The following is a 25,318-nucleotide window of genomic DNA, read 5'->3' as shown; positions in this document are numbered from 1 at the left end:
CATCTTGGGTTGCTCCCCCATTTCTTTAATGTTTGAGCTCATCTCAAGAAGAGAAAGCATTATGAGTTTTCTGTTTTTATGTAAAATGCCCTCCAAATCAAACTTCACATGCAGATAATGTTTTGGGTATTGCAGAGGTCTTTTTTTTCCTGATAACTATGCATCACTATCTCTTTAGCAATAACTCAGCTTTTTTTGGATGACTTAATAGGCTTTTGGTGGGTCCTATTTTGCTTGATAGCTTACTACAGCTATTGTGCACTGAACAGTTAGTTAGCTGTCAAAATACTGTGAGATCATACGGAAGCAGTCAGTTTCTGCCAAGTTAGTAAGTCAGTTTTTCAGAACTCTAATTCTTAATCATATCTTCAGGAAAAAACAGAATAACCAGGCACCTACTAGATACACAGTACTTTATCTATTTTCTTTCCTTTTTTCTTTTTATCTTCATAAAAAATGCTCTGAGGTTGGAATTGTTCTCTCATTTTATAGATTAGGAAACTGTGACACAAAGAATTTAATAACAAGGCTGCATAGTTAGTAAATGGCAAAGGTCTGTTTGCTCCAAAACGCTTGTTTTCCCACTGGATCATAGTTCCACACTAGAAATCATTACAATGCAATGCACAGGATTGCCTTAAGTATGGCATTTTTCATCTGGCCTTGGAAAACACCCCCCGTTTCAAAGTGAATTGGAAACGTTACAGCTTTTTGTGGTTTCGTCAGTATAGAGAATTAGTGGGGGCTTTGTAACACACCTTCCTCCCCAACACATACTTCCTCTTTGTTTCTTCCGTAGGAGTGTTTGTTTTTAATTCCTTTCTTAAAGTATCAGTTTGAAACATAAAAATGTTATATAAGGCTTCCCTATGTTGAGAGTTTTAACTCTAAGGTTAAATGTGAGTTGCCTGCGTCACACTGTTTAGTACCAAATAGGCTTCAGCTTAGGAGGCACAATTTTAATATTTCTGAAATCGGATTATGTCTTATCTCTGTTTTGTAGAATTATGAAGAGTTCTTTCTTTGGTTAGCTGTGTGACCTTGGGTAAGTTACTCAGCCTCTCTGAGCCTTTTTCTTTTTAAACTTCTGGAAGTATCTCCTGATCTTCATGCTCTGCCTGCTTATTGAATAGATCTATTGAAACAGAGTAAGCTTTTCAGCTCTATAAACATTTAACGTATGGGCTAGTGATTCTCGGATTTGAGTGTTTATGAGAATCATCTGCTGATTTTGTGAGTGCTGAGTTCAGAGTCTGGGGATTCACTCCCAGTGATTCTATTTCTGTGGATTTGGGGATTTATAAACAGGCCATTATAAAAAGAAGTAGAAGTAGAAGAAGATTGTGCCAGTAAGCATATGAAATTTTATAATAAAAATGCACATAAAACATCTCTGAGAGACTAATTTTCACCTATTAAATCAATAAAGATAAAAACAGTAGTACTTGGTGTGGGGAAATGACTATTTTATGTTGTTGCTGTGAGTATAAATTTGGAATCACCTTTCTGGAGAATAGTCAGGGAATATGTATTAAAAGACATAGAAATATTTTTGTCCTTTGACTTAGCAATTCCAATTCTTTAATTTTTAAAAATGAAATCCCATGTGTACACAATCCTATATGTGGGAATATTCAAGTGTGTAGGAATATCCGGTGCATAGCTGTTTATGAAAGGAAACAAATTGCGGACAACTCAAAATCTCACAATAAGGAGTTAGGTAAATGAATTACGTTATATCCATATAATGAAGAATTATGCAGACCTTACAATGTGGATGTAGAACTATATTTTTATGTATTTGAAAGATGTTTGTGATAGTAGTTAAGTGAAAGGGGTTTATAAACATGTATAAAGTGACCCAATTAAAATTTTGTATATATTCATAGAAATCTAGAAAGGTTTTCTGATCATCTAAAGTGGTAAATGGTTTTCTTTGGCTGATGGGATTATAGATGTTATCAATTTTAATAAAATATGAAAAATTTACAAATTTTTATAATTGGAAAAATACAAGAAAATAGTTTTTTACTTTTAAAAGGAAAAATATTTAGGGAACGTTTGTTATTGATAAATGTCATTATTTTCTCTCAGACTTTGTATCTGTAGCCCCTTTCATCCCCCCATTCTAGTTACTTGGTTTGTTTTCTTCTAAGGCTCTTACAAGAAGACTCATTTGCATGTTAGTTGAGGTTATAGAAGCCAAGAAGGTTCTTGCCCCTTCCCTGGTTTCTGTATCTTTAATACTCATGGTAAATTGGAATGTCTTTAAAGCTCAGCCTTTTTAGAGGATTTTGTGTAACTAAGGTCTAGTCACCGTAATATAATGAACTTTAACTTGCTTGCCACATTATCTTGTTCTGTATTGTTTGCCCAGCTTTTATAACCATATCTGAGGATTTTGCTGATGGCAGGAGAAATAAATTCTCTCTTTTTATTTTCCTGATAGCTTACTGATTTTCAGGGAGAGAGAACCACTGATACCAACTTCCTCTCTTATTACTTAGGCAAATACTATTTGTAGGAGAGAGAAACAAACCTTAAGGTAGGCTAACAGTCTGGATGGGGAATGTTTGTATGTGTGTGTGTGTGTGTGTGTGTGTGTGTGTTAGCATGTGTGTATGTTTGCACATGCATGTACAAGCTGTAATCCTGATGACTGGGAATGGCTAAAATAAAAAAGACAGGAAATAACAAGTGTTGTCGAGGATGTAGAGAAAAAGAAACTCTTGTGCACTGTTGGTGGGAATGCAAACTGGTGCTGCCACTGTGGAAAACAGTATGGAGGTTCCTCAAAAAGGCATTATTTACACTATCCAAGATATGAAGCAATTAAGTATTAATCCATAGATGAACGGAAAAAGAAGATGTGGTATATATACATATAATGGAATATTATGCAGTTATATAAAGAATAAACTGGTAGTTGCCAGAGGGAAGAGGGCTAGGGGTGGGCAAAATGGCTGAAGGGGAGTGGGTGATACAGACTTCCAGTTATGAAATGAATAAGTCATGGGAATGAAAAGTACAGCATAGGAAATATAGTCAATGATATTGTAGTAGTGACGTATGGAGACAGATGGTAGCTACCCTTTTGGTGAGTATAGCATAACATATAGAGATGTTGAATCACTATGTTGTATACCCGAAACTAATTTAATATTGTGTGTCAACTATACTCAAATAAAAAAAATCACAATCTGATGACTGGGAAGCATTAAGGATAAATGAATTTACTGAACTTAAGAGTCAAGAAATCTGGGACACCTGGGTGGCTCAGTTAGTTAAGCGTCTGTCTTCGGCTCAGATCATGATCCTGGGGTCCTGGGATCGAGCCCCGTTTTCAGGCTCCCTGCTTTGCGGGGAGCCTGCTTCTCCCTCTCTCTCTCTCTGTCCTACTCTCTCTCTCTCCTACTTGTGCTCACTTTCTCTGTCAAATAAATAAAAAAAATATTAAAAAAAAAAAGCCGTGAAGTCTGATTTAAGCTCTGGCTTACTGTATTAACTACATAGGAAAATTATTTAAATTCTTATAGGTTCTTTTTTCTCATCTATGACATAGAAGTAATTGTTCCCATATTACCTTACAGGGTTTGGGTCATGATTCAATCAGATAATACTCTGTCCTTCCTTCCTTCATTTGTTCTCCAGGTATATATTGAGCACCTACTGTATACTAGGCATTATTCTAGGCACATGATCTATCAGTGCACAAGATGGAAAAAACCCCTACTTCCTTAGAAATTACATTCTAGCAGGTAGAGATAAACAATGAAAAATAATCATAATAAATAGTAAATTATATAAAACATGGTTAGTGCTATGGATAAAAGTAAAAGATATGGGTAAGAAGAACTGAGAGTGCTATGGGTGGAACAGAGTAGGGTGGTGGATGGGGGAGCAGGTTGCAGTTTTTAATAGGGTGTCAGGGTGGACCTTCTCAACAGGTGACATTTGAATAAAGACTGAAACTAGAAGAAAGAGTAGCCATGTCCATATGTGGACACGTGGAAGAAGAATGTACTAGGCTGAGATGATTGCCAGGGCTGAAGTCCTGTGGTGTTGGAGGGACAGCAGTGAGACCACTTAGGCTGGAGTGGAGTGAGTGAGATGGGGGGATCTAGGTATGGTCAGATCGCAATGACTTGTGGGCTCTTTAAAGACTCTAGCTTTCCTTCGGAAGGAGACAGGAGCCATTACAAGTTTGGAGAGGAGATGTGATATGACCTGATTTAAGTTCTTGAAGGATCATTTCTGGCACATGTATGGTGACTAGACTGTGGGAGTGAGAGTGGGAACAGAGGGCCTGGTTAGGAGCTTTTACAGGAATTCAGGTGAGAGGTGACGGTGGCTTGGGTAAAAGTGAGCGATCTGGGTACGGAGAGTCATCCAGGAATCACATAGAAATGAAGATGCGTTTATTCTTTTTTTTTTAATTTATGTTTTAAAGGATTTTATTTATTTATTTGAGCGAGAGAGGTCACAAGCAGGGGGAGGGGTGAAGGGAGAAGGAGGTTCCCCACTGAGCAGGGAGCCTGATGTGAGGCTTGATCCCAGGACCCTGAGATCATGATCTGAGCCCAAGGCAGATGCTTAACTGACTGAGCCACCCAGGCGCCCCAGGTGTGTTTATTCATATAAACATGGTGTTGAGCTAAAGGGTATCCACTTCTCTTATTTTTCTTAAGGGCTTAAAAGTTAAATATATGTCGTTAATTAAATGTATACTTTTTAATATCAGATGTCTAGAGATTACACGGGACCTCTTAGTTTTAGTTTACTTTTACTAAAGCTCTTTTGAAGAAATCGAAGTTTCAAGATCAACAAAGATTCTGTTTGCACCTCCTCTGACAGTACATGTAGCATATGATCCAGGGGTGGTTCAGTATTGCCCTGGCTTATTTGAGAAATTGAGATGTCCCACACAGCACCACCCACTCTCTGTCCCCTCTCTGCTTTATAATCACCAAGTCTTGTCCATTGTGGTGTTGTTGTTGTTTTAAAAGATTTTATTTATTTATTTATTTATTTATTTATTTAAGAGGGAGAGAGAGAGAGAGAGAGAGAGCATGAACACAGAGGAAGAGGGAGAAGCAGACCCCCTGCTGAGCAGAGAGCCCGACACGGGACTCGATCCCAGGATCCTGAGATCATGATATGAGCCAAAGGCATATGCTTAACTGACTGAGCCACCCAGGTGTCCAGTCCATTGTGTTTTTGAGTGATATCTCAAATCTGATTACTTCTTTCCATCTCCACTGTTAACCCCACGGTCCTAGACATCATCAGTTTTGCTTGTATTAAAAGTATCCTCGTCCAGTCTCTACTTAGCAAACAGAATTTTCTACAGATGCACGTGTCATCAAATCACACCCCTGTGTGAAAACCTTCAGTGACTTCTGAGGATTATTTTCCACAGGCCCCTGTCCATTCTTTACCTTACTCTGCCCTGTGTACATCAGGAGATACAGACCACATCACCAGACATCCTTGGGCTTCTAGCTTTGCATTGAAGATGTTATACTTCTTTCTGCACCTAGGATGAAGTCCACTATCTATGACATGGACAATAATCTGCAAAGTAGGCCCTGCGGGTCTGACCGATCCACCCAAGAGATGCAGCTTGCCTCTTTTTCCATCTCCAGCTCTGACAGTTCCCTTTCAGTTCCTATCTCCTTGAGTTGGTACTTCTCATTCCTTCTGACTGGACCACTTTTCCTCTACCTCCCTTCCCCTTCACTTGTCTCACCCTTGCCCATCCCGAATGTCTGAGCTTTAATGTTGTTTCCTCAGAGAAACCTTACGTGGTTATACACTCTGTTTCTCACTAAATGTTTCCTTTGTAGCAGGTGGCATGACTCTACATAAATATTCATATCACTATTTGCATAATGTTTCTCTTCTCTGCTAGATTCCAGGCTTTGTGAGGTCAAAGATATGCGAGTTTTTGTTTATCTTTTAAATCTCTGCCTCAGAAATTCTTGATCCATACAAAGTACTCACTAACACTAACTGGCCAGAAAATGCATCCTGAAAGTGAAGATAGCTTCACGGGTTGTTTTCGGTAATTATCAAGGAAATTTTAATGTGTTAGTGTAGAGTCAGACCTAGGGGCAGAACTGGAATTTCAAATTACAGTGAGGACTAGAATTAGAACCCAGGTGTCTGTGCATTCTTTCTTATGCTGGAACTGATCTTCATGCACCCAGCAGTACTATGTAGGAGCCTAAGAACCACACGCTAAAGAAAATATTATCAGCAAGGCATTTCTCATCTTTCAGTTTTGAAGTTGAAAGAGTATATAATTTTTTTTCATTTCATATGTTTATTGTAGCTTTTTTTTTCTTTTAAAGATCTTATTTATTTATTTGACAGAGACACAGCCAGCGAGAGAGGGAACACAAGCAGGGGGAGTGGGAGAGGAAGAAGCAGGCTCATAGCGGAGGAGCCTGACGTGGGGCTCGATCCCAGAACGCTGGAATCACGCCCTGAGCCGAAGGCAGACGCTTAATGACTGAGCCACCCAGGAGCCTGTATTGTAACTTTTGTAATTGGAATTACTGACATTTTTTTTGGTAACTTCAAGAACAAAGTTACATTTGACAAATAGAAATGAGAGAGAGAGGGAAAGCTTTGGCACTGAATACCTGGGTGAAGACAAAAGAATGACCTTAAGAAGACTTGAAAAACAAAACTAAAGCTAAAAACTAGTTATTTAAAAAAAAAAAAAAAACAATTCCAGTTATTTTAAAACAGAATAACTTTGGTCATTAACACCCTCAATAAAGTATAACTTGTAACAGGAGTATTTGGTCTTGGCAATAATAAACTACTCTGTTATATGCATTAAAGGTATTGAAATATGGGGTGCCTGGGCGGTGCAGTCGTTAAGCGTCTGCCTTCGGCTCAGGGTGTGATCCCGGCGTTATGGGATCGAGCCCCACATCAGGCTCCTCCGCTATGAGCCTGCTTCTTCCTCTCCCACTCCCCCTACTTGTGTTCCCTCTCTCGCTGGCTGTCTCTATCTCTGTCGAATAACTAAATAAAATCTTTAAAAAAAAAAAAGGTATTGAAATATGATCTTTTACATTTTTGCTCTTATGAAACGACTTATTCTACTATTTCTACTAGAAAATGGAAATGCATCAAACTCTCGGAGTAGTATAACTTAGTTTTATTTCCTCGATTGTTGTTGTTTTTCATTTTAAAAAGTTCGAATTGTACTCTGAGAAGGTTTATCAATAGCCGTTTCAGAAACAAATAAACAGATACGTTACTGAAATACATATGGTATTCTCAGTATTTTGAATTCATAGAGCTGAATGGAATTTATTTTTAACTTTATGAAGAAATAGTCTTTCATGGACATTTTTAATGGTGCTTCTATTCCAAAATAACTTTTGTGGCTATGACATTCTAGAAATAGATGTATTTGATGGAAATGTTAACAGATTCTTATTTGTAACCAATGAATGAAGCCACCTAGAATTTTAGTGACTTCCCTTCCAATGAATGGCCATTCATATTTATTATTATCAATTCTAATAATAATCAGTTTTAGAATGCCAGCTGGGCACTGTAGAACATTTGATGTGATCTCAATCTAACGAATCCACTTTTAAAGTACCATTGTTCAGTACACAAAAGCAAATGCACACCTGAGAAGATTCAGCCTTGAGCCTCTGCCTTTTCCAGAAATTAATACTATGATAGGAGGTCAGGGCATATATATGCAATAGACCTTTTAGCATTAAGTCATTCTTGGCACTGCGAAGGAGGGTAATTTGTGGAAGACTTTTATTGTGAAGTCTGTCAGCATGGAAACTGCAAAACAAACTCCTGAAAGAGAAAATGTCTAATACTCTTCTTTTTCTCTCTCTCTTTCTTTTCTTTTTTCTTTTCTCTCTTCTGTCTTTTCTCTTCTCTTCCATTTTCTTTTCTTTTCTTTTCTTTTCTTTTCTTTTCTTTTCTTTTCTTTTCTTTTCTCCTTTCTTTTCTTTTCAGTATGGATGGGTAGAAACGATTCCACATTTAGTAGAACAAAGCATAGAAGATTGTTCTTGATACAAAGAGAAACTTCCTCAATAGTTTGGCTAAGGTATTCGGAAAATTTGAATCCTTAAATGAAAAGAGAAAACTCAATTAATAATTATCTATCTAGTATCTACTGTGTACTTTTATTAAGGTATTACACTTAATACGTTGGTGTGTTTTTAAATTAAAGAAAGAATGGTTGTGTGTAAAATGAAAAAAAGTAAGGTGCCAAAGAGCTGTGTGTAGAAAAAATACCTGGAGAATGTGTGACCTGTAAGAAGTGTGTGATGAAACATCCGCCATATATGAAGAGGGCATGAAGTTTGGTGAAACTAAATAATATTTAATTTATGCCAAAGTGAAGTCATTACTATTAATATCAAGGCAATGAATTAAGTGACTTATTTGTCAGCACTGATGCTGACAAAAAAAATTTTGAAAGGTGAATAGAAAGTCCTTTAGAAGTTTTTATTGAAAAAATAGGGGTACCTGGATGGCTTAGTTGGTTGGGTGTCTGACTCTTGATTTTGGCTCAGGTCATGGGTCTTGGGATCGAGCCCCACATTGGGGGTCCACGCTCTGTGGGGAGTCTGCTTGGGATTCTCTCCCCACCCCCACCACCACTGCTAAAGTACACATGCACTCCCTCCCTCCGTCTCTAAAATAAATCTTTTTTAAAAAAGTTTTATAAGAAATAAATTTAGATTATTTTGGTATGTTTATATATGTATGTATTTCTTTCTGAATTTAATTCCATGAATATCTCTCTAGGTATTTTTCAGAGAATGTATATTTTCTGTAAGGGCTAAAATAGAGGTATATATGTGTATGTATATGTATGTATGTATGTATATGCATTATGACTGTCAGTGATGGACTATAATAGTATAATAGCCCGTGTGCGTGTGTGTGTGTGTGTGTGTGTGTGTGTGTGTATGAAGGAGAGGAAAAGGAAAACTGGTATCTAACTAAATATTTCACTTGTGGTTTTTGGTTACACCACTCAGTTGGACAGAGGGTTTTGCCATCCAAGGTGGCTCTACTTTACATGATAAAATTCCACTCTGTTTCTGATAATTGCTTGAGTCTCTGAGCAGCTTATACCTCCCAAAGCAATGGTACTTATGCTCCTTTAAAGGATTTTTTTTTCTGCTCATGCATTTGATCTTTGTAGCTTATTACAATAGCTGTCTTTTGGGCATCCTGCTAGCATCCATTCACCATATTTGTGCCCTGTGATAAGAGATGTTGTATGTCGGTACATTTTTTCCTTATTAAGTTCTGAGTGTCTAGAACCGTGCCTGGATATAAGCAGACATTTGTTAAATATTTGGTTAATGTTTTTGGTAGGGATTCTTTCTTGCTGTTTAATACCAGGTATATTTTATGTGAAAGGCAGATAAAACTTACCACAAGAAACAGAGACCATGGTGGTAGATACAATTTTCAGTCATACGAAGCATCTAATTTCACAACAGTGGATCAGTTTCATAAAAAACAACATATCTTTGTTTATCAGAGTATGCACTGTGAAACAGCAATTAGGCTTCTTTGGTATAACTGGTTTCAATGTTTGCATTCTCATCTATCTGTGTACTAGTTAGGCAATGTCTTCTCTTAGAAGAGTTACTGCATCAGAAGATTTCATTCCCTTGGAAGATACTTGGAATATGTTATCTTTAGCCATTTTATTGGGAAAAAAAGGAGGAGGGGGGAGCAGGTCAAGGGCCTGCTTTCAGTCCTGTGATAGTCCTTTAAGAGTATCTGAATTTGGGTGACTCAGTTGGTTAAGCATCTGCTTTTGGCTCTGGTCATGATCCCAGGGTCCTGGGATCAAGCCCCGCATCAGGCTCCTTGCTCAGCAGGGAGCCTGCTTCTCCCTCTGCCTGCCCTCCCCCTGCTTGCGCTCTCTCTCTGACAAATAAGTAAAATCAAATCTTTAAAAAAAAAAGGGGGGTATCTGAATTTTCTAAGGTTATTGCCTAACTACCCTCATTTGTTATGTTGTTAGTTTTTGCACCTGTCTATCCATCCGTGCATCTATTATCTTTCTGTCTGTCTGTCTCTCTGTCTGTCATCTATCTATCCACGTAGCTACCTATTCATCTGTGTATCATCTCTGTCGTATCTATTGTGTCTATCATCTGTCTGTTTCTCTACTTCTCTTAACCATCTGCCCATCTATGTATCTGTTCATGTATCTATTCACCTGTCAATCATCTACCCCTACACACACACAAACACATATGTATTTATTTTAGGATACCATTTATTATGTCAGGTACTAGGTCACATTTGTTATTCCTTCCACCCTATTTGCTTTGTAGATGAAGAATTAAGATTTAGGGGGCTTAGCTGTCTTGCTCAACTAGTGAAGTATGAGCAAAAATTGAGTTTAGAAAAAGTCCTTATTTGATGGGGTTTTCACTTTCGAAAGATGCCATCGAGAGATTTATTCTTTTACTTACAACAGATTGGGAGAGCTAATGAAAATTCTTAACAGTGAGAAAAAAATAAAACATTTGAAATATCTGAGCATGTCAGAAACTATCAGTTCTTTGCTTTATCTTGGGAGAACAGAATGGTGTCTAGAGAGAACTGCATTTGATAAAATATTGGCAAAAATATTAAAAGAATACTGTGGTAGTATCAATAACACAATCTTCGAGGGATTTAGGAAGTTCATATGCCTACAGAAAAATGATACAAATCATTTGAGAACCTTGTTAGAGAATTATCAAGGAAAGATATTTTGCTTAAGTGATTTCCTATGTTCTTCAGGGCTAACATTTGTCCAGACGTTTCTCTTTTGGAGTCAAGAAGAATGCACAGGATCGAAGTCTATCTATGAGCTTCTTCAGATTAGAATTCCCTAAATGTCTGGAGTACTGCCAGCTGTTATCGCCAATATTTTCAGTTTGCAGCCTAGGGTATACTTTTATGCTTCTCATAATTTGGGGGGTATGACTATTATTTCAACTCCAATATGAACAGTTTTTATAGTGAAATGATCCTAGTTATTTTATGCTAGGGTAGCATAGCACAGACCTTTGACTTTGTCTCTATACTTCTTTTTTTTCTTTAGTAGCACTTATCACATTATTGTCTTACCACAATGTAACTTCACATTTATTCGTGTGATTCTCTAATTGCTGTCTCCTCCGTTGGACTCCGTGTTCCAAGGGGAAAGTTTTCTGCTTCCTTCTGTGGCCTTAGGGCCTAGGATGTATGTGTATCCACACACACACACACACACACACACACACACACACACACTCATATATATATGTTCTGTAAATTCTTGTTAGATGAAGGAAAAGACCTCTGAGAGACTTTTAGACAAGGCTAGATAAGAACTCATTACAGCATCCCTGACTGCATGATTTTCTAAATGCTCAAAAAGCCTATTAAAGATGGAATTGTCTTTAGCAGCCTATCGCTTTTATTTATTTATTTTTTTAAAAGATTTTATTTATTTATTTATGAGAGAGAGAGAGCATGAGTGGGGTGAAGGGCAGAGGGAGAAGCTCCCTGCTGAGCGGGGAGTCTGACATGGATCATGTAGTAGTTTTTCAGGTGCTTCTTTCTCTATTTAGGTGTGCAGTTATACTGCAGTGATGATATTGTTACTTCATTTTCAATGCATAACTCTTTTATTCCTTTTTCACATGTCCATGACCTTGGTCAACACTTCAGAAAAAAAGTTTAAAATGTGAACAACATTTAGAAATACTCTAGTGCTTCATTATTAGGTAATGATATTAGTTGTTTCATATTGGTTTTTTTTCATGTAAATGGAAATTTTTTATCCCGAACACTAATAGATAATAGTATAAACATCTATTAATATTATAGAAGCACTGGTAGAGATCATTGCAACTACAAATCTTAATAGAAATTTTGGTTCTGGAGGGGCGCCTGGGTAGCTCAGTCGATACGTGTCTGCCTTCGGCTCAGGGCGTGATCCCAGAGTCCTTGGATCGAGCCCCACATCAGGCTCCTCCGCTATGAGCCTGCTTCTTCCTCCCCCACTCTCCCTGCTTGTGTTCCCTCTCTCGCTGGCTGTCTCTCTGTCAAATAAATAAAATCTTAAAAAAAAAAAAATTTTGGTTCTGGAATAGTCTTTCTAATTTATATCTGAAACATAATTGCCTTTAAAATGATAATTTCAATCATATTAGGCTAGCAGTGTTTATACTTTTAAATTGCATTAAAATCAATATGAGTTTAAGGGAATAGTATCAAGGACTAGAGGTCTAATGCCGCTGACTTTAGTAATGTTACTCTGAGGAGAACCCAAGCATGTTAGGGGTTGTGGGTGTTTGCACATATGAGGAACACGGCAATTCAGGTGATAGATACCTGCTTCAGAGTGTTAGGTCACTATCACTACTTGAATAATAAAGGGCTAGCTCTGCTCAGCTTTACCCACCACAATATTTTTACCTTATTTCATCTTGCACATCATACACTTTTTTTGTGAACTCTCTTTTAACCATTTTACAAACAAGGTTGAGTATGTATCAGTGAATACGGTAAATAACTTAGGGTTGTAATATAATAACTTACGCTTTACCTAGGAACTTAATCTTTCATTTGTGTGGTGTACTTGTTCTGTCACTCCTCCACTGTTTTTCTCTTTCATTGCTATGTGGAGTTTTATTCCCATTACTCACTTATGGTAATGCTTTGGGTCAGTAGGGATGTTACAGATTCCCTCAAATACCACTGTGATTTATTGTCCTGTTCACCTTGAATTGTACCATTTAGGTCTGATTTATTTTTTCTTCTCTTGAATGTATTTGCTTACTAATAGGTTACTAAAATATGCCCTATGTTCCAGGTCTCAAGTACCCCTTCATGGGATGCCTTTCCAGCCTAATTCGTGTAAAAGTTGATCTATCTTGCGGTAGGGCTTCCTGCATGATTATGTTGGTCCACTCATCTGGGCATTTATACATTGCCTCAGGTCTTATTCACTGGGGCTCATATCACTTACAATGTATTACATTGTATATTTATGACTTAAGCGTTTCTTCTTCATTTTGCAGTCTTTGAGAAAAAGCTCTGTACCTTATATACTGTCATATCTCTCAGGGAGCCTAGCGCTGTTCCTTGTATAGATTAGGCGCTCAGTTTTCTCATTCTTGTCTTCACAGAACAGATAGCTTATTTAATGCGTATTTGAAATACTGCTCCTACTGCCTCAGTGATATGGACATAGTAAAGATACCACACATACAGATATGATACAGATCAAATTTTCATGCATTTTAGAAGGCATGCATTTTGTTGACTCCACGTCATGTACTGGTTGCACCCCTAGCAGGAGACCTAACCAAGAGGAAGGGAGAGCAATAGTGGCGTTAGGCTATGTGAAAAGTATTCATGTCCACCCGCAGGGCAGTCGGGATTGCTTTCTGGGTTTTTTCCTGGAGTTTGAGCTGAGAGTAAGCATTAAAACCATCTCTAGAAGATTTTATATTAACATTGGCAAGAAACAAACAATTGACATCAGGCATAAGTCTTAATTTGCGTTATGCTTTTGGCGCATCGTTGCTGGGAAAATTATGCTAATCTTCACCATCTGCAGCTACCAGATGTGCCATTGAGAGGTGCACAAGTTCCTTTCCAGAAAACTGCTCGATGTCGAATGTCAATCATTCCAGTTAAAATGACAGCACCTACCATCAGAGGAGGGAGGACAACTACAATTCATGTTTTTTCTTTACCATCACATACAAATCTGGATGATTAATACTGTGATAAATGTAGCTGACAGAGGAAAACTAACAAATGTAGTTGCTCAGTCCATCTTTTGTTCTGTTGCAAAATAGCTATGGAATCTGTTAAAGACTATCTCATTGAATATACATGCACAGTGGGTGTGGTTACATTCTGCTGACTGCATTACATTTCTTGGCTTGTATGGTTTATTATATTAAGAGAATTGGCTGGAAGGGTGTCAGCAGATGGTGCTAGGCACAGAGTAAGTTTTATCATTGCATGGTTTAGTATGCTTCCAGGAATTCTCTCCCAAATATGATTTTTGAAAATAAACTTGTTCATTTGAACACACTGACAGGTTCTTCCCCGAGATTCTTATATCATAAAAGACATTGCCATCAATTTACTGGAACTATGTTTTTGTTCCTTTTGGTTGGGAGGGGGAGAACAAGAGAGAGTAGGAAGTGGTGACAATCATCCAGAGTCTTTTCATGTTTTACCTGAGTCTGGATGTATCTACATTTAGACATAATAGGAATCCTTTATGTACTAGTTTCATACCTTTTTAATTTTGGCAGCTACTGCTAAGCATTACAAGAATGCCAGGGCACAGAAGCACGTTGAACATACCAGGTACACCCTAAAATTCCACTGATTTCTAGAATATTAATGAATAACAGTGTATGCCAGCGGCTGGACCTTACCGTGAGCCTTCCTTGTTCAGGAATGTGTCAGGGGGAGCAAGTGCCTTCCTCTCCTTTCCCTCATTCCTTGCTCCGGTTCCTGCCAGCCACACCGTGCTGTTGCCCCAAGAGGCTTTGTGTGGACACCAGAGGGTATTTTCTCATAGCTTGGGTATTCTGTAAACTTGTTCCAACCATTGTATCCGAAAAAAAGTATATTTTGATTTAAATTACACTCCTTAGGGAATGGGGAATTCCCCCTTAACCCTGCTAAATGCTGTTCTTATTCAAGTTTTGTCAGGAAATGGGGCATTTTTTTAGTCATAATTATTTCTCCAAACTACCTTTGATAAATATCTGAAGTCACCCCTTTGTCCTATATTGGTGTGTGGTGTTGTTCTTAAATCCTGAGGAAATGGGAGTTTGTAAAGGAATATGAAGGAAGAGTCAGCTTAGTCCAAAAAATAAGGGGTCCTCTGGATGAGTAGGAGATCCTGAATGTGAAAAGAATTACACTGTTGTGTGTTTTTGAACGATAGTGCTCACTAAAACTTCATCTCAGAGATAAATACAACTGTCTTTTATCTTCTTGGGGCAGAGGAATAGAGCCTACAAAGGAAAATATTTTAAGCAGTTTTCACCGATTTCTGTACCTTTGCCTACTTGTTCCCGCTGCCTAGAGACTTGCACACCCGGGCTCAGCCCCAGGTAGATTTTTACTCATTCTCAAGGCTTAATTTCCTTATCTTCTTTGTGGAGTGCCTTTTTTTGACCTTTCAGGGAGGAATTCTGTGCTTGCTTCATTCTGAACCCCCAGCCTCGTTCTCTTGTACCCTGAGTGAACTGCTCACGTAGTATGGTGATCAGCTAGCATCTGTCTTTGTCACCTGACTGAAGTCCTTGATGTGTTGAGACTGCTCTCTTTTTTGTATTGTTAGCTGTATCTTTGAATCTGTCTCTGGAACAGTATAACATCTATTAAATATTTATTGAGCAAATAGATGGGTGAATAATATTATATTATTCTTATATGCAGAAGTTTCATATATGGAGAATCATCTTCAGTGTCTTTAAGGTTCATAACATTTTGGACTATAAATTGTAGATAAAATAGTTTGTGTCTCTTTTAATTTTGAAATATGTAATAACATAATATGTTCTATTATCATTGGTATTAGACTAACATTAGACTTGAGATATTCATACATTGGTGTATATATGTATGTTTTTATAAAGTCTTATTACCTTTCTGTATTTCATTCCAGTTTTCATTTGAAATATTATTTGTCATATATGTTTCACATTAAAAGAGAAGTTAGATCACTGAAAATCCTCATAGCAAAAGTTACTTCTAAACTTTTATTCATTGTATAAGGAGAACATTGCATACATTTTGAAAAAAATTTTTTTAGTCCTAATGTCAGTAAATTACTCGTGACATTTTTGTCTGTACACCTGCAGACCTTTTAAAATGTATTTATGTACAAACTTTTCAGTAAAAGGAAGATCTCACTGTACATATTGTTCTTTAACTGAGCATCATTTTTGAGTTGACAAAATTACCCAAAACATTTTAGGGTAGGAGTTGCCATTTGATGATCATCTCTGCAGATGATGCTCACATTGAAACTAGAAGGTCAACCATATGGAGAGGTTAAAAATAAAATCTGCTGGCCTTCCAAATCCTCTTATCAGCCACCTAACGGGGTCAGATACTGACAATGATGCATCTGAGAGCAGCGAGTAAAGACAGATTGCAGAAGTTTCATAATTGTGAATTGTGTTCGCAATTTATTCATTTTTGCTTATGTTCGTTCCCTGTCTTGGGGTCTCTGGACTGTGCAAACTTGGGTGACAAATCTCAGATGTAGCTCTAAAGGGCTCGTAGTCATTTACATATTCATGCATGAAATAAAGTATTTTATGATATGTCAATCAAATATACTCAGAAATCAGAAGGCAAGTTTTTTCCCAAAGTAAGTTCCTTCTAAATGTAGCTAAAAAGAGCTACTTTGTCATTAAAGTGAATGAATATTCATTTTTAGAACAGACATGATGTTTGGATTGTGTTAAACATATGTCTGTTAGTGAAAGTGTGAGTCACAAAGAAAATTTCATCTAAAAATAATATCTATAGAAAAAAGCAATAAATATACACATGGAAAAATACTACTTTTTTGGTAAACTTTTACTTCATTTTTAATGCTTGTGATATCATGTATTTATTTTCTGTTATTACAAGAAATGGGTGACCGTGGCTAAGAGGTGGAGGCAACCCAGGTGTCTTATCCATGGATAGATGGATAAACAAGACATGGTATATACATAGAATGAAATATTATTCAACCTTAAAAAGGAAGGAAATTCTGACACATGACACGTAGATGAACCTTGAGAACATGATAAGTTTATATAAGCCAGCCGCAAAAAGACAAATACACGTGATTCCACTTATATGAGGTCTCTAGAGTTGTCAAATTCATAGAAACAGAAAGTAGAATGGTGGGTGCCAGGATCTGGGGAGAGGGAGAAATGGGGAGTTCTTTAATGGGTATAGATTTTCACTTTTGTGAGATAAAAAGTTCTGGCGATTGGTTGCATAACAATGAATATACTTACCCCTTCTAAACTATACAGCTAAAAATGGTTAAGATAGTAAATTTTATAGTATGTGTATTTTGCCACCATAAAAAAAAGAGAGAGAGAGAGAGAAGGTATAATTTTTAGACTGGAGCTTATTTATTTATACCCGTAATTGTTTCTACAGAATAGATACCTAGGATTGGTCTTGGACCTCTAATGGGGTTATGATATAATACATGATTACTGATCAAATGCAGATACATTAGAAAATCTAGTTAAGGCTCAATGGCAAGTCACTTGTTCCTAAATTGTCTATTTTGTTTATTTTTGGTAGAAAACATTGGGTATTGTAAATTATTATTTGTAGAATAATTAAAAGCTAACTAAAGTTTTGAAATCACCATGTTCAAATATGTATTTGAGAGCTCCTTTGCTTTTTAATGGTTATTAATTCATAATCCAGAAACATTGATTTATTCACATATTTATTGACAGCTTACTATTGTGTAAGAGACTGAGCTGGGTGAAGATATATAATGATGAATAAGTTAAGTCTTGTTCTCAAGGGATTTAAGGTCAATTGGAGTGGAGTGGGAGGAGAGTAACAAACAGAAAATTACAGTAAGGTACTATAAAGATTATGAAGGAGTAAATAAGAGTATAATAGAAAAATGTAGGGTTTGGGGAGTTCAGGGTTTCTTTTTTGGGGCATCAGGAAACAGTTTGTGGAAGAACTAGTAGCTTTGTTTAATGAAAAATATAAGTTCATGAGGTGAAATTGTTGAAGGAGAAAATGGAGGGAGCAATAAATGCAGAGGCCTATAGATGGAGCCTTCCATTCCCGTTTTCTGGGCTAGTCCTTCATGTCTGTTGTCCTGGAATGCATGGTTTCTTGTTCACTGTCTTATGTCCAGGTTTGGTGGCATGCCTATAGGGCTCAGAAAACATGGCTTAGTAACTGAGAGTAGTTTGCTGTGCTTGGAACACTGAGTTTAGTGTGGGGGAGAGGAAAGATGCCATAGGTAAGGTGAGGCTACATTATGAAGATACATACCGCCTTGTAGCATGATTCTGGCCGTGAAGAACCATGCAAGATTTTTATTGGGGAAAGTAGTATGGAGAGATGTGTGCTTCAGAAATTTGATTCTGGATTCACTGAAGAGAAGAGACTGAAATGGAATGAGAGGCAGGACCATCACTTAATAAGGTAGCAGCATCATGGGGACAATAACTGACGTTGTTTGTGGGGATAGAAAGGAGTGAGTGAATTCCAGAACTATTAAAAAGCTAGACTTGCTCTTTGCCACATCTACGGTGAGAATGAAGACCATTCTCAGCAATCAGACTGCTGACATTCCAAAAAATGTCAGCATCATCACTCTGAAGGACCCCAGAGGAACCCTGCGAAGGGACTTCAGTCACATCAGTATAGAATTCAATCTCAGAAAAAGAAGAGGCTCTGGATTGACAAATGCTGAGGAACTAGGAAAGAACTGGCTATTGTTCTCACTGTCTGTGGTTGTGCACAGAACATGATCAAGGGCGTTACGCTGGGCTTCCCTTACAGGATGAGGTCTATCCATGCTTACTTCCCCATCAACATTGTTATTCAGGAGAATGGTTCTCTTGTTGAAATCAGAAATTTCTTGGGTGAAACATATATATGCAGGGTTCGGATAAGACTAAGTGTTGCTTGTTTGGTATTTCAAGAAAGTTGAGTTAATGCTTGAAGGAAATGACCTTGACCTTGTATCCAACTCAGCTGTTTTTATTCAGCAAGCCACAGCAGTTAAAAACAAGGATATCAGAAAATTTTTGGATGGTGTATATGTTTCTGAAAAAGGAACAGTTCAGCAGGCTGATGAATAAGATTTAAGTTGCCCAGCTATAGAAACAGCAAGATGTCGGTTGATTTTTCAGACTCAGTTGTGATATTTTAGTAACCAAGGCGAAAGATTTATTCGATCTGAAGAAAATCTAGAGTATTTATTTGTGATATTTTAAAGATGCAATTAAAGCTATATTGATTTGGATTTTTTTTTAAAGCTAGACCTAAGATTTAAGAATATTGAGTGTGTGTGTGTGTGTGTGTGTGTGTGGTGTGTATAAGTGTGTGTGGGGGAGGGAAAAGGATGACATTATGGCTTGGACTATTGAGTGAATGGTGGAGCAGTTCACCAAGGTAAGGACAGAGAAGAGAGGAGAGTGTTTGGGAAAACACAACCATCTTCATTGAAGCATTGGGAGGGGATAGAAAACCCTAGTGAGGGTCCGTGAATTGGGATGAAAAGAGGTCCAAAATAAGGAACCTAAGGGGAAAAAAATGGAAGAGTGAACAGAGGATGACAACGCATAATCAAACCTACCCAAACCAACAAAACACAAAACAAACCAAAAAACCCCCAAAGCAGCAAACAAAAACAAAGCTTAGCAGGCGTGGGTAAGAGAGGGAGGAGGAGAACCTAGAGTGTCCTTTCAAGAAAGGGAGCAGGGTGTTTTTGGAATGAGGTGGTAGTCAGTAGGCTCTCAGGGAAGGGTTTGGCAGCAAGGTGCTGCGTGGTGTGCTTGGTGGAAGGCATTTCAGGAGTGCTGTGGGGCCCAGGGCAGGTTGAAGTGGGTTGCTGAGTTACGTCAGAAGTGGAGGCTAGGAGCCAAGACAACCATTTCAAGAATTTTTACTGTAAAGTGGAGGAGAGTAGAGTAGAAAGAATTATACTAGAGAGGATATAATAATATAATTTTATTTTTATTTTTAAAAAATGTTTATTGTGATAAAATACATGAAACATAAATTTACCACTTTATTCATTTTAAATATACAGTTCAATGGCATTAAGTATATTCATGGTGTTGTGCAATCAACTGTCTAGTTCCCAAACTTTTTCAACACCCCAATAGCAACTCTATACCCATTAGGCAATAACCCTCCAACCCTTCCTCCCTCTAACCCCTGGTAAGTTCTATCCAATCTTTGTGTCTCTCTGAACTTGCCTATTGTAGATATTTCATATGAGTGGAATCATCTAGTATCTGTCCTTTTGTGACTGGTTTGTTTTACTTAATGTAATGTTTTAAAGGCTCCTGTGTGTTGTAGCATGTATCAGAACTTCACTCCTTTCTATGGTTGAATAATATTCCATTATATGTATATACTGTAAATTGTTTATATATTCCTCTGTGGACACTTGGGTTGTTTATGAATAATACTGCTAAGAACGTGGGTGTACAAGTATCTTTTTGAATACCTGTTTCCCCTTCTTTTGGATATATACCTAGGAGTGGAATTACTGGGTCATGTGGTGATTCAGTGTTAACTGTTTTGAGGAACCACCAAACTGTCACAGAGACTGCGACATTTTACATCCCCCACCAGCAAAGGATCAGGGTTCCATTTTCTCCACATTATTGCAAACACTTGCTTTCTGATTTATGTATGATTCTTGGACTTTAATAATCCTAATACTTCCTCCCATCTGGGCTCTTGTGGACTCCCTCGCCCCTACTCCGCCTGCCAATTTTATCTGTCCTTGAGGCATTATCTCCATTTTATAGGTGTAAAAACTAAGGCTTAGGAATGTTCAGAAGTTTGCCTAAGATAAGTGCATTGTATCTTTCACTGTAAAATCTGTATAGATATAAAGACAATATACACATATTCATCGTTGGTCTTTATTTTTCCTCTCATTGATCTAAAACCAAAACCAAACTAAACTAAAACTGAAACTAAAACTAAAATAGGAGCTAAAACTTAAAGCTGAAACGTGTAAGATTACAAAGCAACCTGCTATTTAAGACACATGCAGCTTTTACTAGGTGGACTGCCAGGCAGTGAAAACCTGTATTAATACACCGGCAGCTACGTTTGATAAAACTGTTAGAGAACAGATCTTAATAACGTAAAATAACTGCATGAATTTGATCTGTGAATGAAGAGGTTTCCATTTTGTGTAGTTCTTCAAACTTTTTTGAACATCCACACCATTCGTGAAAATAAAGTTGATCACATATTCCTATATATGTGATCTGTATTAATAAATGATACTGTAGTAATACAACTTACAAAATAAAACAATATATTTTATAAAGGTAAGAATAACAATATGAAATTATTGAGTATGAACATAATCTCCATTTTCTTTCTCTATACAGTGGTTTTTCTTGCTCATTTCTGGGGTGCATGCACCTCTACTTGTGTAAATTACTGATAAAAAAATGGCTAACAGCTGTCTTGTGTGATGTGTTCAGGCACTTTTTAATCATTTTTTTAAAAAGATTTTTATTTATTTATTTGACAGAGATAGAGACAGCCAGTGAGAGAGGGAACACAAGCAGGGGGAGTGGGAGAGGAAGAAGCAGGCTCCCAGCGGAGGAGCCTGATGTGGGGCTCGATCCCATCATGCCGGGATCACGCCCTGAGCCGAAGGCAGACGCTTAAGGACTGAGCCACCCAGGTGCCCCCAGGCACTTTTTAAAACAAATATTTCAAACATCCTTTGTATGTGAAGGGTATTTACTCAAATGAATTCACAACTGCATGTTGAATATTTATTACATACAAAGCATTTTTGTACATATTGTGATCTTGCTTTGCTCTCTGCAAAATATGCCGTAAAGTTTAGTTGTAACTATATCTAGCTCAAGTTCCAAAAGCTTGCCCTTGAGGAGAAGTGCCTCTAATTGTAGGAGAAAAGGAGTATAAGCAACATCAAATTTACTTATAAAGCAACGCTTGCAACCTTCGTCTATAACTTGTATTTAAATTGTCTTTGGAAAAGTGAACGAGGTGATAATTTATCACACGAAGCTGTTTGTGCTCGTGTTTTGGCATTTTGAAGAAAAACACAAGTACATTAATAGAGTGTCGGGGGAAATTGGCAAAGCACTCTGTGTGATCTCGGGAAAACAATGTCTAAAATACATATATATATTTGAATAACCTGAATTCACTTGAATATATTTCTGCTTTGACTGCTTTTGTGAATCGATTTGCTCCATAGCAACTATCAAACAGAACTATGCTAAAGGGGAAGAAAGAAAAGGAGGATATTTGGTGTGGAGATTTTAAATGGCTTTTGAGTCAGCAGTCAGCTGTTTTCCTTTTGACTGTAGTAATTATTTAAGAAGATTTGAAATGTATTTTTGTGGTTACATTTTAAGTACATTAGTAAGTTTTTCCTGAATGGTGTGTTTTTGTTTCTTCATTGGGTAAATAACTGAGTTTCCTCTCCAGAAACAACATCCGATTCAATTTTTCAAGGTCAGAATGCATAAACTTTTTGCTCAGTGGCTCTTGAAACTCTCATGGCTCCGTGCAGGTGACTGTCCAGCTAAATTCCAGAGATGACACTAATGAGTGAGAAGAATGACGTTATGGGAACAGCTTATCAATGAATACAGCTACTGTTATATTAGATCTAGAATTAGGAAAAGACAGTTTTCCATTTGTATAGGCGAGTCAGGAACACTTTCTAAGTGTGTTTCACATTTTTTACATACCCTTTTCACCCTTGTTTTAACAAGATTAGTGGATGGTAGTTTGGGCCAAGAGGTTTACCATTTCATGCGGAGCTGCCTGGATTTCCAAACATGTTATCATCTCTTTTAGAAAATAGGTTAATATGTGTGAGTCATGAGGACCCAGACCTAGAAACAAACACTTTGGTAGACAGTTGACATACAGCAGGTCAGAACACTTACCATCATACTCACAGCGTGGGTCTAGAACTGCTCTTTCAAATGATGATGATGACGGTGATGATGCTGATAGGAACAGCTAATGTTTACTAAGAATTGACTGGAACCTACTTTGCTAAGAACTTGGTATGTATTATCTCATTTAATCCTCAGAACTTTGCATGCATTATCTCACTTATCATGAGTTATTCATAATCCCCCTTTTATAGATGGGGAAGCAGATATAGTGAATTGTTCAAGGTCACATATTTAATGGCCAAGTCAACTTAAAAACTCAGGCTTTCTGACTACAGAGACTGGGTCTGTGAAGCTCTACTGCCTCTAATTTTGGTGATAAATATTTTGGCAGATGGCGATCACAGAAGTTGCTTTAAGTCACAACTTTCAAGTACTCTTCTTTTCTTTTCTTTTTTTAGATTTTATTTATTTATTCATGAGAGACAGAGAGACGCAGATGCAGAGGGAGAATCAGTGTCCCACAGAGTAGGGAGCCGGATGTGGGACTTGATCCAAGGACCCCGGGATCACTACCTGAGCCATAGGCAGACGCTTAACTGACTGAGCCACCCAGGCGCCCCTCAAGTACTCTTTTTTTTTCTAAGTCCAAACTGTGTACCTTCTATCCCCCCCAAATTATATTATCGCTTTTGTAGTTTTAAAGAGGAAGGTGTGAAAATTTGAAATGTTATCTGTTCTCATTTAATTCCCTACTTTACATGGAGAGCATATCGTACCCAGATCTAAATGTCATTACCATTTGCTTCTCACACTTAACGAAAGGGAAAGTATATGCTCAGTTTTGAGCAGAGGATCCCTTGTAGGAGTGTGACAGTGCTCAACAAAGTTTTGGCACTTGTGTTTGGCAAAACATCCCAGGCAGATGAAAGATTCATATGGCAGGAGCGCTGCTACTCGGAAAGGTGCGTTAATATGAATATTAACACCTGTAAGTGTTTGTGAAATAACCTTAATGGAAGGACTAGAATATTGACAAAACATTATCAAAAAATTATTCTATATTTAACAGATAAAGATACAAAGAGTAATTTATTGCAGAAGTCTGTGATGATTCAGTTCCAAATTGAATGTGAGGTCTGTAATTATATTTTAGAATATTAAACAATATGGATGTGATATCTGATTCTTAAATATCATCATTACACTGAGTTCTAAATATAATCCATCTATAACCATACTTACAGCAGATATTACTGTGTGTCAAGCAATACTTAGAAGTACCAAGAAAGAAATGGAAAATTCAAACTTATGTGATTTCAAAATAATTCTTAGCATTGCTTCAGGGGTTATTAAGACAAACGGAAGGGATTTTTACAAGGTATAGTTCAGTTGCAGTTTTCTTCCTCAGAATTCACATTATTGCCACAGCCTACGAATGACAAACATTTGTGGACTATGGCAGCAATCTGTTGGGTGTTTCAATCTATTTTGAGCTGAAATTGATTAGCACTTTATGAAAAGTGTACAGAAAATTGCCATGCTTATCAAGGCAAATCAAGCCATAATTCTGCCTTTTTTTTTGTACACCTGCAGCTATGAATATTTTTTGGTGGATACATTGAGATGTGCTCAAGAATATACATATTGGACTGCATATCATGCAATTTATTCTGATCTTACTGACAGTTTGCAAACAAAAACTCAAAACAAGATGCAACTGTGTGTAGCTCCCGAACTGTAGGTTCTGATTTCGGCATCCGTGAATGTACAAGGAAAGGGGCCTACAGCTGAAGAGGTGTGCTTTTGCTCATCTTACTGTGAAATATAATCTGGGCATTTGTTCGATGGATTTCATGAAATATGGAGGAAATCTGAACTAAGGGTAAGGGTTTCATCTGATTGCCTTTATTTTTACCCCACCTTGGTAATACTAAGGAGAAGAAATGAAAATAACCTGGAGTTGATGACTCTAGTGGCATAAGTTAACCATATTCAAGGGGAGTCGTTAAGAATGAGGAAAGGAGGAAGTGAGCAGTGACGGTGAATTTCGTATTTTGAGAGGAAGAGCCCTTTCTGTGGCAAGACCTTCAAAGAAAAACAAGCACTGTAAGTCAAAAGAAAAGGGGGAAGACCATGGACTACATGGAAGTCAGTGTTATTCGACATACTTTTAAAAACAGAAAAACAGGGGCGCCTGGGTGATACAGCGGTTAAGCAGCGTCTGCCTTCGGCTCAGGGTGTGATCCCGGCGTTCTGGGATCGAGCCCCACATCAGGCTCTTCCGCTATGAGCCTGCTTCTTCCTCTCCCACTCCCCCTGCTTGTGTTCCCTCTCTCGCTGGCTGTCTCTATCTCTGTTGAATAAATAAATAAAATCTTAAAAAAAAAAAAACAAACAGAAAAACAGTGGAGAAATAGGCTAGTCTTCATGTTGTCACTCTCAGGCAGAGTTGAGAATAAATATCATCAGATTAAAAAAAAAAGAAAGAAAATCGTTGAAAATGTGCTACGGAGTAAGCTAGTCACCTGAAGCTTATTTTAATTCCAGCAAATGTTACAAGTTGCTACTTAAAAGTCCCAGGTTGTGTGCAATTTTTTTACTTTATGCCTGGCTCTCTAGAAAAGGATCCTGAATCATCT

General features: G+C 37.5%; 1 protein-coding gene and 1 pseudogene across 1 annotated transcript in view; both read left to right on the top strand.

The window, feature by feature from the left end:
- PRKD1 (protein kinase D1) overlaps positions 1-25,318 on the top strand; it is a 314,111-nt gene that overhangs the window by 28,951 nt on the left and 259,842 nt on the right.
- Positions 18,348-18,898, top strand: LOC121100277 (annotated as a pseudogene).

Source organism: Ursus maritimus, unplaced genomic scaffold (assembly GCF_017311325.1).
Source record: "Ursus maritimus isolate PB19 unplaced genomic scaffold, ASM1731132v1 scaffold_36, whole genome shotgun sequence".
Taxonomy (NCBI): Eukaryota; Metazoa; Chordata; class Mammalia; order Carnivora; family Ursidae; genus Ursus; species Ursus maritimus.
Note: the sequence above shows the minus strand (reverse complement) of the source record. Positions and strands in the feature narration are given on the sequence as shown.